A 19,550-nucleotide genomic window follows, 5' to 3' on the forward strand; every position below is an offset into this window, starting at 1 on the left:
CCATTTCTGGACTTGGGATGATCTAACATGCTGATTGTCTACAAGTCTAACCATAGACTCTCCCAATCCTTATCTCGCTTCATGCCTTTTACTATGCTTAGGTTCTTCTTTGATTTCATCTTCTAGTTTATATCCTTGTGAGTGTCTCACAACAGGTGGGTCTTCCTAGAACTCTCTCTCGATTCTTACTCTTTCTGTATAAGGTAGCCCCATCATAGTCGGTCTAACGATTTTTCCTTGACTTTCACTCAAATACGGATGTGATGGGAATATTGGTGGTGTACTTGGTCCTAGGATGATCGGATAACCACCTCCATTCATATCTGGTCTTGGTATGGCATCTTGATGTAGCCCCGTTGACTGCAATGATTGTGTTGTATTTGGTCTCACATTGGTCATTGGTGGATAGATCGGCATTTCCACTCTCCTTGTCTGGTCCGATTGATACCTGATTTTATATCGGTCTTCTTCAAAGGGATTGGTTGTTCTATTGGAGATTGGTCCATTAGGGAGATTCACTTGAGGAGGCATATATCTACCATCTATGTGATCATTTCATCTCTTGTTATCGCTCTAGGAGGAAATCCAGGTGCTCCCTTTTTGGAATTCTCGTAGGAATTCTTGTGTTTGGTGGAGGTATCTCCCGTCCGTCATTGACCAAATATCCACCTATTTCTGTTGCAGTCTCTGGATTTGTGCTTTCTACGGATCTGTATTCTTGTCCATACTTGTCAACTATAGATTCCATTGATAGCCAACTTCGTATGTATATACATATAAGAGCTTGTAATCCGCCAACTCTTCTGGGTATGGCTCTGACTGCCATCAAGGAATCTATATACTCCTTTATTCTCATGATCTTTCATCCAAACTCTCTCAACAAAATTGGTCTTTATCAACTATAAGTTTGGAAGATCCATTATGGGTGGATGCTCCTCTACAGCCGGGACCTTGGAGCTTGTATAAGCTGAGTTTGAATCTAAAGTAGACTTGATTTCTAGGCTTAACAGCTCTAGAATGATGTAATCAATCTTATTTTAATGTGTTCAAGTGATTTGGTGAGAAAAAAGGCGAAACTATGTCCAAAATCGCGACCGTTTCCTCACGATTTTGTCAAATTGTCACTTTTAGACACTCCTAACTCTCGGATGCATTTTGAGGCCTTAAACGACGTTTTTTTTAGTGTTGACCAACAACGACCCAAAGGTTCTTTCATTGTTGTTCAAGGGTTTCACTAAACATTGTAGAGCTACTCTTGAGATTTGTTTTGATAAAAAAAGGTTTCTTAATCCGATACCAGGAGCTCAAGTTATGGCCAAAACAGTCTTCTATCATATTCAGACTTCATGTAGGTCAATTCTAGTGATTTCAGAGTTTCAACACTAAATACATGCTTTGGTTCACTTATAAGTGTCCAAATTTTGTTTTGGAGTTATATTTGGGATTCTAGGGTCAAAAGAAAGTCCTTTGACTAGTCAAAGTTCCTATCTGGCCTCAACCTGTGCCTAGAGTCTTCATACATGTATGTTGTCTCCTAGCTCAGAATTGCTCCAAACTTTAACTGTAGACTTTTCTTGAAGTACTCTAGCCACCCCAAGTCTCAGTTTGTGATTTTGACACTTTTAGTCACGTCTTATCACTCCTTTTTCTGTTTGGTCAAGCAACTTCCCTAGGAGGTTAGCTAAGACAAAAGTCATCCAAATTGAATGAAACTTGTTCTCTAGGCCTATTTTGTGATGGCAAACACTTCTGTAAGCTCAAATGTACATTTTGGCCTCTAATTTGGGACTTGAGACATCATACGCATAATGACTTTTGTGGCAAAATAAAGTGAATTTTATCCCAAAGACTCTTTATCACTCAAGCAGCTCTCAGCAACTTTCAGAATTCAGTTTCAACACTTTTTATGCAAGTTATGGTCAATACAAGCATGAACCTTGCCCAATTTCCATCTTTTGGCACTTTTTAGCCCAAATGTGCTCCAAATGTAATGAATTTTGGCTAGGGACATCTTTTATGCTTTAGGACACTAAGGTATACTCAAATGTCTGATTTGACCCAGATCTGGCCTAAAAGTCTTCATATGTGTATGATGTCTTTTGGCTCAGATTTCACTTATGTTTCTACCCAAGGTGCTCCTTGATGAATATAGCAAGAATATGTGCTCACAAAAAATTTTGGATGTCAAAAATGCACAAAATCACTATTTTCCACTTTTACCTTCTTGGAATTGAAAAAATCTTCTTAAATTCAAATATATGTGCCTATTTGAGATGAAGTTTTGCAAACAAGCTTAAATTATCATTTCCAAACTTCCTGTGTGGTCAGAAGTGCAATTGGACTTTTAGATGCTGACTTGAGACACGCGTATGATGTCTATCTACTCAAGATTAGCCCAAAATTTAAGTTTAGACTCTTCTTTATATACTCTATTGACTCCAAGTTCTGCTTTGTGATTCATACACCTGTAGGAATGTCACTCTCCCCTAATTTTGGCTTAGTTTCTGTCATTATCTCTAGGAAGTTTTTTGAGTCAAAAATGCTTCAATTTGTATGAAACTTGGCCTCTAATCTTGTTTTGTGGTGCTAAACACCCTGGCCTACTCTGATGTCAAATTTGGTCCCTAAAATTGCCCTTTAGACATCCTATGTGTATGATGTCTAGCTAGTCAAATTGAAGCGAAACTCGCTCCAGAGTTCTTTTACCTTGCAAGCAACTCACATCAGCTTTCAGAATTCATCTTCAACACTTTTTGTGATAGATATGATCAATTCAAGCATTCACTTTGCCTAGATCTGTCTTGTGGTCTTATAAGCCCACAAATGCTTTAAATTCAATGGAATTTTACATATTTTCTTCTTCAATGCTCTAGATCACAAGGGTGCACTCGAATGTATCTTTTGACGTCAAATCTAGCCTCTAGGACATCATATGTGTATGATGTCTTTTTGGTCAAAATGAAATTATGTTTCTACCTCGGGTGCTCCTTGATATGTACTACATGCACATGTGGTCACAACAGATTTTGGAAATCAAAATTGCACAAAATCACCACTTTTTGACAAGGAAATTCCCCGAAAGAGTAAAATCCCCTCAACACTCAATTTGTATGTCCAAATGAAATGAAACTTGGTGTATGTGCTCAAAACAACTTGCAAAATGTGGGTGTAAAGTCAAAAAGTCAATTTTTCTACCAAAATTACCCTTCTGACATTATACACGTATGATGTCTGCAAATGGATTTTTGTCTAGAACTCATTCACAGTCATCCAGAAGTCTCTAGCACTGGTTTTCAAGCACTTCTACCAATTTCCATGCAAAAATATGCTCAAAATCACAAGATCCTATTTTTTCCATTTCTGACACTCCGTCTTTTGTCTTTTGGGTACTAGTATTGGCAGTCTCAAGGTGTACTTAGGGTAAAACACCCCTTTTGAACACTCTCGTGTAGTCTATTTTGTCAAATTTGGTCTCCTACTAGGCCTTAGGACTTCATACACATATGATGTCCAAAGTTACAAAATTGCAATTTTCTCATCCAAATCTCTTGCATATGTTTTCTTCTACGCCCAGTATCATTCAACCATGCACAATTATCTACTGAAAATTGTTTATTGCATTTTTACCCAAAAAAAATCAACTTTTTTAGAGATCGTGAATGCAAACAAGCATAAAAGCAAATATTTTGTGATGAATAGCTCCATATCACAATCAGTATGTCCTACCTAAAACTACTTCTACACATCATATGGGGTTTTGCATTTATGAGTAGAAAAACGCTTCACTGTCACACATGGACTAGCAAACACTTTTATCCCCTCACAAATCACTCCACCATGAACAACTACTCTAATCTAAAACTAATACTACAAATCCTAACTAAACTTGTCTAGTTGTAGACCCTTGGCAAGACACACGCTTCACGGCTGTCCATTTGATCTCGAAATATCCTCTTTTAGATCCACTTAAGAAAACTACTCTCTTTAGTCAAAATTAAACCAAGCAACCATCACACGAGTGTTAGAAGGATTACCTACTTAAGTCCTTTGTGTCCCCGGAAATGGTGCCAATGTTGTGGGAGAAAATCACACCACCTATAAAGTGCATGCAACACTACCTAGCTCAACATAATGTCAATCAAAAACACAGATGGCACGATAGGTGCACGGAGGAAATCTCTATAGCTTGTCAGGCTAAGATCATCCCACACATACAACACTCTCGAAGGCCAACTAAACCAAAATCAGGAATCTCACTGCTCTCAACTACACCACCCAACCCACATACACACAAACGGAAGGAAACTCACCAAATCATACCATAATCATACGAAACTTAAGGAACACCATCCCCTCACTAGGATACACCTGTCCCAAAGCCTCTACACTCAAAATCCTCACTCCAAAGCCATCTGCAACAAACACTATCAGAGTGCGCGTCTCTCCAAGGTCTATCGGGAAAGTGTTGGGCTCCTGGCTGTAGACAGAGAAGAAATCTAGGTGCAAAGCAAGTGAAACTAGTGTGATTAGGCCAAGTTAGTGTTAATAAGATGATATAGATATGTTTAGAGATAATTGCAAGAGAATATAACAGATCGAAACAGAGTTAATGGCTAAAATCCAACTTAGAACAAATATTAACACTTAATTGAGGCTGGCAATCAGAAGATGTTTCCATTAAACAGATATCTGGAACCCTTGATACAAATTGGCAGGCATACGCCAACATTGATATGCCTGCTGATTTGAAATCCCCTATTCAGATAACCTCAACTCGTTGGAAACAACTCGTACTTGCCAACCCTATACTGCTCCTTTGCTCTTGAATCCCATGCTAGATTTAGAATCTTGTTGATCAAAAACTCCTTCTTCCGTTCCTCCTACTCTCCAAAACAACACAATTCTTCCTCTTTGACAACTCTTGCTCTACAAAATAACACCCTTTTTCCTCTTTGACAACTTCTTGCTCCCCAAAACACACTTGCTTGTTCTTCTTTGACTTTACCCGCTCTCCAAAACAGCACTCTTCCTCCTCCCCGACAACTCCCAAGAGCTCTTCAAAACACAACCTTCCTTCTTCTTCCCCGTCCACTCCCAAAGAGGTCTCGCCAAAAAAATTGTTCTCTCCACGTTGCAAAAACAGGGGCCCCCTAGGCGTGTGAGGCTTCCCCTCTCCTATTTCTAGCTTCCTTCTATTATTAGCCTTGCATGGCATGTGACTGGTCCCTTTGCTATTTTTGGCCTTCGTTTACTTGAGCCCCAAGCCACATGAACCACCTCTCCAAGTGGGGCACCAACGGCGCCGTCGATGCTCCCAAACCTTGCCCTCAAAAAGGATTTTCCCCAATGGGCACGGGAATCACCCCCAAGCGGGTCCACCAGCGGTGCCGTCGTGCAATACCAAATGGCCAACCGTCCCCCCAAAACGCTTGATTTTGCCCCTTGCGCCATTGCGCGCTGCACCACAATAGGCCCGCCATATCCACGCCAAGGGGGAGCTCCCCTCTCCCTTCTTCTCTTTTTACCCTTTTGCTTGGTCTGCTCTTTGTTGCATGGTGATCCGACTCCCGATTTGCAAATCCCAACCAAAATCTCACATGATCAACTTTGCTCCTCAATGGCCTTGCTGCATTTCAAGATTCTCCAAGATCCCAAACCGAGGCCGCACAAAAAGTGAGAAAACCATTTGTAGCCAAACTTGAGCAACCGTACCCAATATTTGCTCGGCCCTAACTTGCAGTCCATAACTCTGTTCAACGAGCAGTCAATTCTTGCTAGCTCCATACACCACATTGAATGCATACTACCCCTGGCAGAGCTCCAAAATCATCAGATGGCACATCTCTCAAGACGACCAACCCGGCACAAACCTTGCCACCGGCAAAACTTTGACCGTCCATATCTTGGCATCCACATGCTCCATAAATCAAGCACTACACACCCATAGCTCCAAATTGGCTTGAACTACGTGGCATACTTAGCCTATCCATTTCAGATTTGCAAAGAACTACACCTTCAAACTCAAATATCTTGGGCTCCGTAGCTCTGTTTGATGAGCCCTCTGGACTTGTTCCTTCAACAGTTCAAGCTCTACATATCCAAGCCAAGAACTAGCACCTCGGACATTCTTCACCTGCCACCCTGTCAAGCCCTATCTAGAGCCCTTTTGGCCTTTAAAACCACATAAAGCATATATTTATGACCTCTTGTTGACATAATAGCTGTTAACATTATTCATAAGTTAGCAAAACTTTAAATAAGTATGTAGATTTGCATCTTTCACCCTGTGCCCCCAAAGCGGCATGACATCCAGCCCCTCTATACATGCACATACTCCGGTATGTGCCAATCTTTAGAAGTCCTCCTAGGTGACATCATCATCAAAAGACACACCTTCATCATTTAAATACTTATCTTCAGACACATTGAAGTCTCCATCTCCAATTTGAAGCTCTGCATCCCTTTTCTTATACATTTTAACACGTTTTCTTACAATTTGGAACCTTTAACTCTGTATCGTCCATTTCACATAACTTGTAAGTAGCATTAGGAAAAGCATGTTTGACCACATAAGGGCCAAACCACCGCTTAACCATTTTGCGCATAGTTGTGTACTTATTATCTAAACTGTTACCATAAACAAGAACCCAATCCCCTTTTTGAATAACGCTTAGTCTCAGCCCGTGTCATTTATCAAAAGCATCCTTGTTCTTTAAACGAGCATTTGTCAATTTTTCCTTTGTAGTTTCCACATCCTCATTTTTCCTTAATTGTTGAATCCTCAAAGCAAGTAGATCTTCTCTGCTCATCTCTATATCCCAAGGCAATATACTCCATGTAGCTATTGCCTCCTCAAGAGGCATAACAGATTTTTGACCATACATCAACTCTGACGGGATGAACCCTATAACAATAATGTGTGGTATGGTCATCCCATAAAGCATATGGTAGCAATCAAGGCCAATCACCAATATTTCCTTTGCATGCTTTGGCCAATGCCTTGATAATGGGGGGATGTCCCCTCTCACTTTTACCATTTCCTTATGGGTTATATGCCGTAGTGAGAGATAGCTCAATAACTAAACGAGCAAAAATTATATGGCCTCATCAGCATCAAGTTCTCCTCTATCCGTAGTAATTTTACCAACACATCCATATCTGCATATTAGATCTTCAAGTAAAAACTTGCATACTGCACTTGTAGCTTTGGTTCGTAAAGCCCTCCCTTCAACCTGGTTTGTCCAATCTTCCCTAGCAAGCACAATATACCTCATTTTCCATAATCCTATAGGCATTGTCATCAAATTGACTACCCATTTGAAATACATACACACTGGATATGTTGGATGTAACCCATCACGATGCTTTACATTTGAGTACATTTGACACATATTACAAGTTTCAACAAAGTGTACCACATCTTTTTACATTCCCTTCCACCAATACCGATCTTTGATTTTAGCAAAAGCTGCCCAAACTCCTCCATGACCTGCCCATAATGACTCGTAGAATTCTTTAAGTACTTGGAGTTGTGTTATCCTATCACAAACCACTCGTTGATGGGTTCCTCTTTGTTTATTTGGATGTTTCCATAAAAGCCCCCATCATGTAAGAAATATCCATAAGCCTTCTTATGGATTCACTTAAACTCTTGCTTGGTCCAGTCCTCCTGCTTCTCCAGTGTACTCAAATATTTCCCAATCAGCAACCATTTACCTTCATAATTATCTTTTGCAAAAGACTGTAATGAAAAAACCATGCTTTTACATTCTACGTGCAGGTTTGAAGAGGTAAAGAACCTCAAGCCCATGTCTTCATTTTTTGAAATCATAGTCTCTTCATCCTCAAATCTGGCCCTGGACAACATATCAGCTACTAGATTATCCTTAGCTACTATGTGATGAAACTAAGGATTTAATGACCTTATATATGCATTCCAACGTAGCATGGCTATATCTGGTGTAGAACAACTTGTGATCATCCCAAGTAATGGCAAGAAATCTATCTCCACTATTACAGAAGCACCAATAAAGTATTCCTTATCACACCTTAGGACAGTTGCTACGCCCCAAAGTTCCTTTTTTACTTGCGGATATGCTCTCAGCTGAGCACTTAATACTTTGGCACCAAATATGATAGCATACCTTTTCCCCTCCTCATCATCTTCAATAGACCATCCAATACCTGTGGGACTCATGTCAACCATCACAATGATTGGCTTTCCACTTTTGTAGTCTGCCTTCCTTGATGTAGGAGCCTCTTGTAACATCTTCTCCAGTTTACGAATAGCCTTCGAGTGTTTTGTTGGTATACTTGCAATGCCCAACCTCTTTCAGTTTTTCCACTACAATATATGTTGCACAGTTTGTAAGGCCTCCATATGAGGAAAAGCCAATGATGTACATATATTTGGTGGATTCCAGCTTTGCACGCTGATGAAATCTCTATTTCTGATCATGGATCGTACGAAGAAAATTCAGGGGCAACTTTGGGGGCCTCGGGGGCGGAAGCCCTTGAAACTTTTTTTTTTCCCTTCACCGGAATATTCCTTTTTGCCAGAATATCTTGGCCGGACGACGGCCGGAAGACAATCGGAAAATGGCCGTCTGGTGGCCAGTGGCCGGCAGCCATTGGTCTTTGGCCGGTGGCCGGATTTCCTTGGCTGGTGGCTGATTTCTAGGAGGACTTGTCTACCCAAAATCGGCTACACATGGGCGCATGGGAGGCTCCCTTACATCTATATAAGGAGGCCTTCTCATGAGTAATTCGCTAGAATGGTGTGCACACTTGATGCACACAACACATCCTTGTGTAAGGATTGTTAGTCCCTTGTATTCCTACTTGCTCTAGTTGTCTAAATCGCCATCTAAGCTCTACCTTGAGAGCACATGGGTGGATGACTCCATCACTTTGTAATAGTGTGTTAATCTAAAGTTTTTGATTTCCCACAAATCTACTTTGCATCGTATCTCTCTCTACTCTCCCTGCTACTAGATCCTTATTGTATTTCGCATTTCTTACATGTTCTTCTTTCCAAACAAATTTTTGTCCCTTTCTAAGCAATTGGTATAACACCTCTGCAACATGCCAAAAATGTGGTAACCATATCAGGTAGAAAACACACGCACCTAAAAATCTTTGCACTTCTGTAATTGAATTGCATGTCTCTTTCATCTTTTGAATAGCATCCACCATGACAGGGCTAGGTCTTCTACCAATGGTCCACATAAGTGTCCCACAATCAAGACTTCTTTTACCCCAAACATAGACTTTTGGCCTGAGAGTGTAAGGTTAACCTCTTCAAGCCTTGATAATATCATGTCACAATCAATAATATGATTAGCCACAAACTTCTTATCTTTGGCTTCATTTTTTTCACCTTCTTCACACCCTTTTATTAGCACATCATCAATAAAAGGCATGGTAACCTGAGGAATGAAATCCTGCAACACTTTATTCATCCCATTCATCATGTGAGCAACTGAATTAGTTGCACCCATTGGCAAGGTACACATTCTTACTAATCCCAAAGGAGTACGCATGGTTGTTAGATTCCTACTTTCCATAGACTGATCATAGCCTGAATACAAGTCCCCCATGGAATAGATGGCTCTTCCTGCAAAAGCCTCCGCAAAATCATCAACCACTGGACCTGTTCCCACATCTCTGATAGTTACCTTGTTTATCGGCTGCATATCCTATATGAACTTCAATGTACCATTCTTCTTGGGAATCGTAAACCACCTGTTAGAGTAAGGAGCACAAGAGGGCTCCAAAATTCCCATCTTAATCTTCTCATTCAGCAAATCAACCAATTTAGGAAGATGAGCCTTTGGGACAAGGATAGGCTGTAAATTCCAAAACAAGTACGGAACTATAAATATCACCATGGGAGCTACAACACCAAGATCAACACAACTGATGTCACCTGGTTGGAAAGCAAAATCCTTCCCATGCTTCTTTAATGTTTCTTGAAAACATTCTATCTCTTCTCGATTAGAAAATTTGCATCACCAATTTTACCTGGATCTCGGTGGATCGATTGTTGAGACGCTTTTTGCATAATTGTATCACTCTCTTTTGGAAACGGAATGGCCACTGGTCTGACCTTCTTTGCCACTATTTTGTATTTTGTATTCACTTGTACCTCTTCTAAATCCAACTCTTCTTTGAATTGCAAAATAAAATCATACATGTTAAGAGATTTTACCTTAACCATATGTACCCCAGCTTGATCATTAGATTATATGACTATATCCAATTCTCCCATTGTATCCACAAACGCACATTCTTCAAAAATATCTGAAATTGCTTCATCTAGGTTCAGTATTTCACATCCTTGAAGTATGCCTTGGACATTGCAAACATGTTTCCTCTCCCATTTGCACAAATCATTGAATTTTCTGTAAGATACCAAACCCTCTGAATCCAATCCCAGAAATCCTGAAGAAAAAGTCTCTTAGAGACATCTGTTGTCAGCGAGAACTTCTCCTCCAAAGCACCATCGTAGTCCCGCTTTACAATGGCACTTGGAAAAAATCATGAAAACCCCTGTTCTCTTTGAATTCTTTCGTCAACTTTGGCGATGGTGATCTCTTACACTATCCCTATTCCTGGTATGGTCCACACAAACAGTTAGAAATTGAACTGCTTTCTTACCATCACGACTTCTGATTCTAGCATACACAGATCCATCATCCAAATCCTTGGTTTCCATCCTCATCGCCATAATATATGGTTGCCCTAAGATGACTGGATATGTAGAGGGATCCTGTAAAATTTTTTGTTCATCACTTACATCCCCTATGTTTATTTTTAACATTAGGGCATGCACCACACAAATCCCCTGATTGTGCATTGGCAACTTGGATACGCCACCCATGTTCCACATCAACAGGCCACTTTCCTTTCAAGAACAAGCTCTTTGACATAAGGTTTACTTCTGATCCATGATCTACCAATGGAACAACCGGCTCTTTTAAATTAGCCCCAAGCAGGTGGAGCTCCCCTCTCCCTTCTTCTCTTTGTAATGGACCCTCACGGCCTAGCCTATAAAGCCTCCGCTTGCCTTCTCCTTTTTTGCATGTGGGATTTAACGCCCTGCCATGTGGCGCCCCTTGTAAGACCACCCCCCCAAGCCTTCAAAAAGTTCAAAAAGATTTTTTTAATGAAAACCCTCTTTTGTGACCCTTTTGCTCGGTCTACCCTTTGTTGCCTAGGGATCCAACTCCCAATCTACAAAGACCGCGGCCGAAAGCTCACATGATCAACTTGGCTCCTCCACGGCCTTGCTGCATTTCAAGATTCTCCAAGACCCCAAACCAAGGCCACACAAAAAGTGAGAAAACCATCTGTAGCCAAACTTGAGCAACCACACCCAATATTTGACCGGCCTAACTTGAAGTCTGTAACTCTGTTTGACGAACAGTCAATTCTTGCTATACTAAGGCTACCATAGGTTAAACCAAAAATAGAGTTCAATGGGTCAAATGGCTTTGTATTTACAATCTGGAAGTGCCATTGCACCGTGCGGCTTCTGCACATGAATTAGAACTAGAGCTTGAGTTTGAATCTTGAGTTGTCATGTCACTATCATTGGGAACCTCTTTCACTCCTATGCCCCTTTTCCTTCTTGGCTTGTTGCTCAATTTTTAAGGCTCTTTGAACCATATCATTAAATTTCTTAGTTGGGGCTAGAACCTTGTATTTCCTCATCTTCTTGCTTCTAAACATATCGAGGAACCAAGCCCTCATTCTTTTCTCAGATGGGAGTTCATGCAACTGTCTAGCTAGCTCCTTGATTTTATTCAACATAGCTTTAGATTGATAGTTTGCCTTGCTTTATTTTATCCAATTCACATAGGATGTCCTTGTCACTCCTGCTAGTAGAATATTCTAGGTGAAATCATTTTGTTGTATGTCCTAAGTTGGCATGCTAGGTAATGGTAATACCATTTCTTAGTAGCTACCTCTTTCATTGTCTATTGCAAATTACTATCCCCACTCATCTTGATCGATATCTTTGAGCTCATCATATTGTTCAAACGCATGAATATGGACATTTGGATAATCCTTCTTACCTCCCTTGAATACTCTAAATGCAATCTTTAAATTAGTAGATCATTCATGATGTCTAGATTTATCTTTTGAGACAGATTTGTACTCTATGGTTTGTCTTTTGCTATAATAAATTGTATCAGTGTCCCACTTATTATTGTCACCAGTCTCAATCACAATGTCTGGATCTAGATTTCTCTTGACTTCCTATGTACTGATCTGTGACTCTTTTTGTTGCCATCAAAGTCTTCAATGTGCTTTTTACTCTTTCCCTTATCTTTCCACTGAGATCCACTAGAGCAAGAATGCCTCTCTGCTCTCTTTGGATGCCTATGCTTGGATTGGTGACAATGTTTTGAATCCCCATTTCCTCAGCGTTTTGTTGGTCCGATTTCTCATCCATTTCATTTCTAGGCTTAGTGTCAGTGTTAGAGCATGGCTCTGAGTCAAGTCTAGAATGATATTCACACAATCCAGTTCCTCCATGAATCTTGTTGTCACCACGTCCAACTCTTTTGGGTGGCATGACTGAATTCAACTAACTCCTAAACCCAATGGGCAGATAGATTCTCTATCAGGAGCTATTCAACTCACCATTGTGATTGCCAAAATGGAATGAGATAGTCACTTTTGGCAGCTATTCTAGGTTGGATTATTAGAGTTATTTAAACCAGATTGGGCAAGCAAACTTCCAACACCAAATCCGATTCCTCCATGAATCTTGTTGTCACCACGTCCAACTCTTTTGGGTGGCATGACTGAATTCAACTAACTCCTAAACCCAGCGGGGAGATAGATTTGCTGTCAAGAGCTATTCAACTCACCATTGTGATTGCCAAAATGGAATGAACTAGTCACTTTTGACAGGTATTCTAGGTTGGATTATTAGACTTATTTAAACTAGATTGGGCAAGCAAACTTCAAACACCAAATCAGTCAAAAACAAAGACTGAACTGAAATGGAAATGTGAGACTAATACTGGAAATAGGATTGTAATGTATATTTAGATAGGATAAGTACAATTGATAGCAAGTACAACAGTATGAGCCAAAAGATTTGATCTACATGTGTCTCTTGGGCCCTTGAGGAGTTTCAACTAGGATTAAACTATTTATTGGTCACTAAGTGTGGAGATCCTACGTGCTACCAAGAAGCTATGAGATGGAAGATAGTGTAAAGTGGGAGCGGGAAATGCACTCTGAATATAACTCAATTATGGGAAATAAAACTTGGTAATTAGTAGAGTTTCCAAAGGGCAAACAAGCCTTGCCTTGCAAATGGGTTTATAAGAAAAAGTACACACGATAGAGGATCCCAAGCCTAACTACAAAGCTAGATTGGTTGCTAAGAGATTCAAGTAGAAGAAAGGCATGGACTTTGATTATATTTTCTCTCTAGTAGTCAAGATGACTACATTGCATCTTGTGCTTGGACTACTAGCCATTGAGGATATGGAACTTGTCCAGATGGACGTGAAGACAGCTTTCCTTTTGAGGCTTTTGATGAGGATGCCTACACGAAGAAGCTAGAGGGTTTTGAAGTCAAACTTGAAAAGTCTACAAAGGGTAGAATTGTTGTACAGTAGATTGTATGGCCTAAAACAATGCTCAGGTAGTGGTACATGAAGTTTGACAAGTACATCTTGTCCCAAGGGTACATAAGAGGCTAGGAACATCACTACTTGTATACTTGAAAGTTAAACAATGGTTCACTTATCATTTTGACACTTTATGTGGACGACATGCTCATTTTTGGGAAGTCTAAAGATGATATTCCATCTTAAAGAAGTCAGCATGCAGTTTGCTTTGAAGGATTTGGGAGATGCAAGTCACTTTCTTGGCATGTGTATCGAGAGGGATAGGAAACATGGAATACTAGAGTTGTCACAAGAAATGTATATCCACAAAGTCTTGCAACATTTTAATATGCAAGGGGGGAAGGCTACATTGGGTACAATGCTCAAATATGAAAAGCAAGAATGATGCTCCCAAGTTTGATGCTAAGAAAGAGAAAATGGACAAGGTGCCATATTCTTCAGCAGTTTGGCAAATATGTATGCCATGATAGCCATGGATCAAATATTTCTTTTGCAGTGGGAGTGGTCAGCATATCTATGGTGGAAAATTTTGCCAGAAAGTACTAGGAAGTAGTGAAGCACATCTTGAGATATCTGAAAGGTATAGCAGACAAGTGCTTACACTTTGGAATAGTGATGCATCCATTGTGGATTACATGGGATGCAGATTTTGTTGGTTCTGTGGATAGTCAAAGATCCACGTCCAACTATGTTTTCCTATTTTCTAGAGCAGTCCTGCTATGGAGATCATGTCTCCTAAAATGTAAACCATCTTCCACCACAAAGGCAGAGTATGTGGTAATTTTTATTCTAGCAAGGAAGCTGTCTGCTAGCTCTCCTACTAGTGGGAGATCTTGGCATTACTCTGACTCTAATGTTGCTTTGTGATAGTCAGAGTGCGATTACAATAGAAAAGAACCTTGTGTTTCACTCCAAGTCAAAACACAGCAAAGTTCGCTATCATGTGAAACACGACATATTGGCTAGCAAGCGCATTGGGCAAGTCAAAACACATAGAAATCCGTTATCATGAGAAATGGGAAATATTGGCTAGCAAGCACATTGAGCTAAACTAGGTTCGTATGGATGAAAACTCTATATATTCTCTCATAAAGAGCCTACCCTCATAGCAGTTTGCAATTGCATGGAGATGATGGATGTAGGGTGAAGCCACTTGGATGCTTCAAAATTGTATAGGTTGTACATACATAAGCCACTGGGCCATGTTGGCCTTCAAGTGGGAGATTGTTAGGATTCGTGCCAATTAGTCAACCTTCAAGTGGGAGACTGTTAGGGTTCATGCCAACTAGTCGGACACTCATATCATTGATTGTAGTAGCCTTAAACATTATTCTGATCATATACAACAATAAAGAGTAGTGAGGCATTCCAATCCTCACACTAAGCTCCATCAACACTCTGTGTCTCCTCTTCTTCTCCCTCTCACTCCACACACATCATGCACTCTTCACGGTAGGGAGGGTGGCCCAAAAATAAAAGCTCCTCCCAAATCTCACTATGTGAGCTTGCTCAAAGACCTAACTCAATGAATTGGACACTAGGAGGCACCAAGAGGAACCCCAAATCACCTCCAAACCAGATCTACAAATGTGAGAATGGCCCATGAGGCTAGGGAGGTAGTTTGGACACTCATATACAAGTCATTTAGATGCTAGTGTACCTCAGATACATCGCATAAAAGTCACATGACAAGTTTCCACACAAGCTATTGACTAAGCTAGGGAAGGTATGCACCATATGTTGGTACACATGCCAAAATCCATATACCCAACAACCCTCCCCTTGGAATTTGGGATAGTGAAAAAACCAAACAGAGATTAATGGAACACTATCTATGAAAGTCACATAGACTAAAAAATTCTCTTACTCTATCATGGTATCACAAAGACTAAAGATCCCTCTTCTTAAATACAGGCCAAGGATCATCCATATCGTCTATAGATGTCATTGCAATCATTATCCTTGTAGAGAACAAGGAGATTTATCCCCACTTCTTTCTTGTCTTTTTCATCTTTAGTTTTTGAATAATTAGGATGCTACAAGCATAAGAAGTTAACTAGTTCTCATGGCTCTTGTACGAATTGTGAGGGTTAAGGTAGGTTGATAAGCGTAGCATTCATAATGATATTTAAGCAGTGATTAACATTGTAATACACAAGATGTAACAAGCTGAAAGTGAATTAGATTATTGACTATAAACTTACACTAGAAGTGTGTACAAAATAGGTTACTCAAGTAGAAGTAAATTGTATAGTACAATGTAGTACCAAGGAATCTAACCCTAGGAACCACCAAGAGGCACCCCAAATCATCCCTACAAATGTAATAACAACCCATGAGGCTAGAGAGGTGGTTTGGACTCATATACAACTTATTTGGATTCTAGTACACCTCATACACATCACATAGAAGTCACATGACAAGTTTCTACATAGGATACTAGTGACTAGACTAGGGAAGGTACCACGCCATATGTTGGTGCACATACCAAAGGCCATATACCCCCAACACCATTTGTAATTGGGTTTTTTTCGCTTGAGCCCTTCAATGGGTATGTTTATGTCAACTAGGGACATAAGGAAGTCTGCTAACACCTTTGCCTCCTCAAGCACCACCATGTGCCTAGCTTGCAAAACCTTTTGTCTATTATGGGGATATTGATCAATAACAATCTCTTGTGGATTAAGAGGTCCTGAAAATGTCACGTGATAGAACTCTAGATTATCCTCTATACTAGTGATTGGTCCACTAAGAGAAAGGAAAAGTGGGGAAGTCTCCTTGACATTCTTTCTTTTGAGAAGGTTGAACATCTCTTTGGAAGACCTGCCAATCTTGCCATCCCACCAATCTTTGGAAAAAGATTGTTGTGTGTTTGAGCAGAAACTATGTAACTATCACATGAGAGCAACAAAAGGGTATTATAATCCCTCAAAGTTACAGAAGAAGTGTAGTTGTGGAGGCCAAAAACCCCATTCTTACAAAGGAAAAGAGAGAGAGTGATAGAAACAAAAGGCTTGGAAGATTTCTAGAATAAAGAAGTTTCTTTCCATACACTAGTATGTAGATGCAATGGTAATCAAGAGCCTGATGTCTACTTACTGGAGGTGGAACCATCTTTCGACGGCTTTTTTCCTACTTTGTATTTTATTGCGTTGTAACGAGATGGACTACTACCTAAGTAATAATGGACAAAAAAAGAGAATTTCCAGCTCATGGAACGTAGAAGAATCTAATAGAGAAAAGAGATCATGAGACAAAGAATGCGAAGAGAAGACAAAAGGAGAGGTGGAGTTCCTCTCCTATGCGGCACTTGTCCCTCTCAATATTTTCACATTTAATTAACCATATAGTAGTGCCATAATCCTTCTAAGAGGTGGCGTCCTACTTATGAGAGAGAGCAAATTGGAGAGTGTGTGTGTAAAAAAGACTTATACAATTGTCTATTTAGGCCTTTAAAAAGAGGTGTTTTTTTGTGTAGGTGTGTGTGTGTGTGTGTGTGTGTGTGTGTGTATGTGTGTGTGTGTGTGTGTGTGTGTGTGTGTGTGTGTGTGTGTGTGTGTGTGTGTGTGTGTGTGTGTGTGTGTGTGTGTGTGTGTGTGTGTGTGTGTTTCAATAATATTAATTCATAGACACCAAAGAATTTGACCAAATTCAAAAGATACTAGAAACTATGTCAGGAAAGAGGGCTGTATAATTCCATTATCATGTCAAAAAATGGGGAAATTTAAAAAGCTTCCCTAGTAAGGATGAAGAGATACAAGTCCTGCAAATCTCCAGACCAGCAAAAATTTGATAGCTTAGAGTTGAGAAGGTAACCCTCACCTGCATCCATAGAGACAATATAACATTTAGTTAGTATTGGCACTGACTGCATGTGATGCATAGGTATCCCACTTGTTATCGATGTCACCCAACTTTAAAATTGCTATCAATTAAAGTAAAGAGATGAAAACTTTTAGCCAGTGCGATGGGAAAAAATGTTTTAGACTTATGTGTTTCACGATATCAAAGACCATACAACTCTATCAGTTTAACAATCATAAAAAAACAAGCTGTATGGGGACAAAATGTAGTTTTTTTTAATTAGCAGAATTCCTGATATCAAAACAGATTTGTCTAACCAAAACAAACTTAGATTTAGGAATTCTAAGTGGAGCTCTTATTAATTTTACAAGCTCTAAAAAGGAAAGGTCGGAGGCGAGCTTTGGAGGCTATCTTTGCCCCGAAGTGGACTACGTACACCCGTCTCTCCACTTGGCGGAGTTTGGCATTTATTGCCGCAATTCTTTAGGTTCTGAAATTGTGCTCATGCGTGCCGTTAATGTATATTTTGGTGTTTCCTGTAAATATACAAGTATTAGCTCCCAAGGTAATTAATAATAACTTGAATTAGTTACTACCTTTTAGGTGTTTTTTTTTAAAAAAAATTCCTTGTGATCAAAAAAAACATTTATCATTGGGATGAGAGGAAAAGGTATTAGTAACAAGTGTTTACATCATCCCATCTACGGGTCATCTTAGTCATATCCCAAAAAAAGTTGCTGCTATTAAGGTTTTAGCAGAAAGAAACTCTCAACAGCCCAATAGCTAGGTTCATTCCGGTCTTCAGAGAGCAAAAGAGATGACACAAAGGTAAATATCAATACTCTTACTAGGTGACGGCCCTGCCAGAATTATCAATTACAAGAAACATATCACAAAGTTTCAAAAAAGAGCCATAAGAAGTATAAGCCCTCTTTTAGCATGTAAAAAGAGATGACACAGTCAGCTGGTACATGTAATAAGCTTTTAGAAAAACAAGCAAAGTGCAAAAACCAGTTACAGCCAAGTGGAGTTGTCCTAAAAAACATCTGTCTGAGATTTATAAGACTTAAAATACCAAGAAGACTCAGCACAGTCCTGGTAGCATACTCCCGAGGAGATCCTACCAAGTTCCAAAAATCCCCAAAAAAAAGGTCAGTAAATAGCAAATAAAAAGAGGGACCAGTCTGTCAAGAAACTGCAAATCAATCAAATATATAAAAAAATGTGTTACAGAGCAGAGCTATTGTTAGAAAAAAATATATTTACAGTAATCAACCAAAGGAAAACCACTCCCAAGCTTTATTTAGGCTTTTAAACAGCAACCACCAAAGTGATGACAACTGCTAGATTTTTTTCAAAACCAGGATCGTGTTTTTTAAGCATTGATCCAGTAGATCCCAGCTCAAAAAGAAACAAAGGTATCCTCTTCCCCATCTTGGAGGTTCAAGGAAACCATAACATAAACACATAAGACCTAGTGTAACAGGTGCCAGCACTCATTATTTACAAGGGCAGCTCAGTACTGAGTAGAAACTAGTTATTACGGCAGTATATGGATGTTATCATCATCTACTAAGCCATAAGTATTTACATAACCTGATGTACGGAAGAAAAGTAAGTTCTAACCGATAACCGTTAGCTAGCAGCCAGCTTATGAGCGCCATATTTGGTTATGGCTAAACATCCAAAATAAGCAAGACCCAGCCAAAAATCTAGTACAGAAAATCAATCAGCACCCAGTGAAAAAGGGCCATGAGATACCCTTTAATACAAAAAATCTGGATAACTTTTTAAGAAAATTATTCTCAGAATTTTTCCAGATCAGCATGATCAAAGTTTTCCACTATAGCAACATTCCCAAAATCTCTTGTCAGCAAAAAACAAAACAACCCAATGAGATGCTTCTACCTATTTAACCATGGATAGAAAACTATAGCCAAGATATGAAACCATCGTAGGCCACATGCTGTTGAAACATCCAGGCCTAAAGGACACAAACCAACTATATTGTGTGAAGTAAAAGAGAGACACAAAACCATTTAGACCGCTTCCAGATCCGCAAGCTATCTTGACAAAAAACCAAGAATCCGG

Source organism: Adiantum capillus-veneris, chromosome 9 (assembly GCF_014529385.1).
Source record: "Adiantum capillus-veneris isolate H3 chromosome 9, ASM1452938v2, whole genome shotgun sequence".
Taxonomy (NCBI): domain Eukaryota; kingdom Viridiplantae; phylum Streptophyta; class Polypodiopsida; order Polypodiales; family Pteridaceae; genus Adiantum; species Adiantum capillus-veneris.